The sequence below is a fragment of the Mastomys coucha genome, unplaced genomic scaffold (genome assembly GCF_008632895.1).
Source record: "Mastomys coucha isolate ucsf_1 unplaced genomic scaffold, UCSF_Mcou_1 pScaffold6, whole genome shotgun sequence".
NCBI lineage: Eukaryota > Metazoa > Chordata > Mammalia > Rodentia > Muridae > Mastomys > Mastomys coucha.
The window spans coordinates 118,901,798-118,905,249 of record NW_022196912.1 but is presented as its reverse complement, the minus strand read 5'-3'; positions in this window follow the sequence as shown (position 1 = coordinate 118,905,249).

The window sequence follows — 3,452 nt, the reverse complement described above, 5'->3', positions numbered from 1 at the left end:
CTAGCCTCCACTCTCCCCTCTGTTTCTGACATGCTATCTTGTAACTCCTCAAGTGCCCTCTGTCCCGAGGATACAAAGGCATGGCATTTCTCACCCTCCAGGCAAGAATGTATCAAGTGCCAAATAGACATCGTAACAAGCGCCACTAGCACGATTACCGCGGCTTTGGCTGCACTCTCTAACCTTGAGGAAGGGATGGAGGAATTAAAATCAAGCAGCATGCCTCTCAGAGATTACCTTGTCCTGCAGTTCTGAACCCTCGGCACCAGCGGTTGTAAGGCTCTCCCGGTGTCCTGGGTTTTCGGCACCAGCTGTGGCCCGCGCGGTCATCTTGCCAACAAGAAAAGACACACAGACACTAGGATCCTTCTGCAACGACGTTTACTGCCCTCTCCCAGAGGGAAAAAGAGGCCGAGCCAATAATCAGCACTGCTTATATACACCACAGCGCGGCGTGTCCGCCCATGATTGGCTGTTTGCTCATCACCCCGCGTGATGCCCTGGAATGGGCCGTGACATGGTGTCTTTTCACTCTACGCACATGCGCAAACAGTTCTCTACGCACATGCGCAAACAGTTGTTTACTAGGAGTTGACAGCGGAAGTAGGAGCCATCTTGCCATGGCGAATGCCTCTTCAGCTCCACCGCTCCCCACACAGGCTGGCCTCAAACTCAGAAATCCGCCTGCCTCTGCCTCCCAAGTGCTGGGATTAAAGGCATGTGCCACCACTGCCTGGCAAATTTGGCATTTTTGCTACGGTAACCCAAGTAGGCTAATACAAAGCTTACACAGCTCTGAAGCCCCTCAATCTTGTAAAGGTCCAGGACCTCCTGGGTCCAGGACCTTATTAAGAACCTGTGGATGAAGAGGCCACTTAAAAAAACCTAAAAGATCAACTGATCTCCCTTCTCATCATCTGGATTGTTTCTAGACTCTGGTAGGCAGAAGTAGGACCCTTCAGAGTCCTGTTTAATAGGTCTGTTAAGGGTGACTCATTTCTCAAGACATTGTCCAGGCAGCACATACATAAGGACCACCAGGGGGCGCTCACACTTCTGCTGTGAACTCTGCACCCCCAGAACTCTTTGGAAAGTCACTTGAATCCATACATTAGTCTCCAGCTGCATGTTTTCAACCCTCTAACTCCACTTCTGGGAGAACATCCCATGAAATGACCTGAGTGCAAATATTTATGTGAAAAGACATAACAGCAACGTGCTTTAGAACAGAGAATGAGGGAAAGGCCACATGGGAAAGGCTACAGAATAGTTAAGAAAATTATGGTGTAATCCCTGATAAAACATGAATATTATGTATATGTACATATAATAATATGTATTACATATTTCTTACAAAAGATTTTAGTGGGACTGGAGAGATGGCCCAGCAGTTAAGAGTTCATGGTGCTCCTCTGGAGGACTCACATCACAACCAACCATAACTCCAGCTCCAGAGAATACAATACCCTCTCCTGGTGTAACTTCATCCCAGAGACCCCTTAAGTGTTGCTCTGACCTCTAGAGCCACCGCCATCCCACTCTCTAGCCCTTGAGAAGTGCTAATCTAATTGACATTTCTAAAATGTCATTGCTTCAATATTGCCATGAAATGGGGCTGTAAAGTTGGTCAGCTTTGGGCACATATTCTATTCCACACAACTCGCTAGAGATTTATCCAAGTTGTAGCTATTAACAGTTTGGTCCTTTTCGCTGTAAATAGCATCCCATGGTTCTGGTTGCCCCCATTTAACACTTCCTCTGCTGAAGAAACTTGAGCAGTTTCCAATTTTTGACTCTGAATAAAGCAACTAGAACAGTGGTCTTTAACCTGTAGGTGGTGACCTCTTTGGGGGGTCAAATGATCCTTGAACGGGAGGGGGTCACCTAAGACCTTCACAAAACACAGATATTTACGTTACGATTCATAACGGTTGCAGAATTACAGCTATGAAGTAGCAATAAAAATAAATGGTTGGGGTAATAATAATGGTTGGGGTCACCACAGCGTGTGGGACTGTATTAAAGGGCCTCGGCATTAGGAAGGCTGAGAGTCACTGCCTGGCCAGGCACTTGTTTGAGAATAATGAAGGGATGTTTTATTCATGAGAACTGTCTAGCTGGTTTCCACAGTGCTCTCTCTCTTCCTGACAGTGGTGCCGGTGTGACTGCATGCTCTCCCAGTATCTGGTGGCAGCTCTTTGCTTCTAGCATTCTGACAGGTGTGCTGTCTCCTAGCTTTAATTTGCATTTCCCCGAGGCTGCTGCAGCTGCACATGCTTACAGGTTCTCCGTTGCCATCCGTGCATCATCTTTACTGAAATGCCAGCTCCTGTCTGCCCACGAGTACGATTGTTGGATTGTACGGTTTTTCCCTGATTGAGTTTGAGCATCTTTTCCTATATTTTAGCCAATGTAAAACCGCAAGTTCAATCCTCAGCCCCCAAATAAATTTAAACAGGTCCAGGAGCCATAAGGAAAACATAAGCAAATGTCTCGGATCTCCTCACACTCCCTGGGTTGAAGAGATAGAAACTCATCAATTGCTTCTCCTAAGCAGGGTCTCTTGAGGAGGGTTGGCATCACAGGTGCCTCTTGGATGCCCAGGGAGGCAAGTCCTACCTGGTTAGAGTCTGCACAAAGGCCAGTCCACTGAGCATCGTATTCAGTGGTGCTTAGATTTGCTTGGTGCCTGCTGTACGCAAGGCTCCACCCTACTTGCTGGAAGCTGCTTCTCTAAAAAAGGACTTGTCATCTATCCCAGAAGGCAACTGAAAGCACGCAGAGGCCTGACCTCTCTGCCTGCATTGTGCATCTACCTGCTTTGTCTCTCAGAGGCCTGACCTCTCTGCCTGCATTGTGCGTCTACCTGCTTTGTCTCTCGACTTTAGGCAGCAATCCCTCCGAACTCTTCAGGTGGGCTCATTGATCTCATAAGGAGTGTCTGTCTAAAGAGGCAGGCTCCTCACCCACCTCAGCCCCTTCAAGACTGACAGTACAGCCATCAGGAAAAGGGGTGTTTTACGTCAGCTTTTATCCTGTTCTTGACCCCGGTAAAGCTGCCTGGGAGTCTCCAGGCATTGCCCTGAGCCTGCAGCCATCTTGGATTCAACTTCCAGGCCTCACTGACAGATAACCCTGCAAGCAGGAGCATGGGAACTGGATTGTCCCCACAAGCATCAAGGACTTCCTTTTACACTCTGCAGCTTGGGAGCTTGGTGATCAACCTGACCACTCAGTGACCGAGGATGCTCAGGCACACACATCTGCATCCCTCTCACCTGCCCAATTAACCCATGTTAGAGCCCTGATGGTGGACTGAGAGCCTTCATATCACCCTTAAAATCTCTTCCTGGAGCCGGGCAATGGTGGTGCATGCACAGAATTCCAGCACTTGGAAGGCAGAGACAGGCGGATTTCTGAGTTCAAGGCCAGCCTGGTCTACAGAGTGAGTT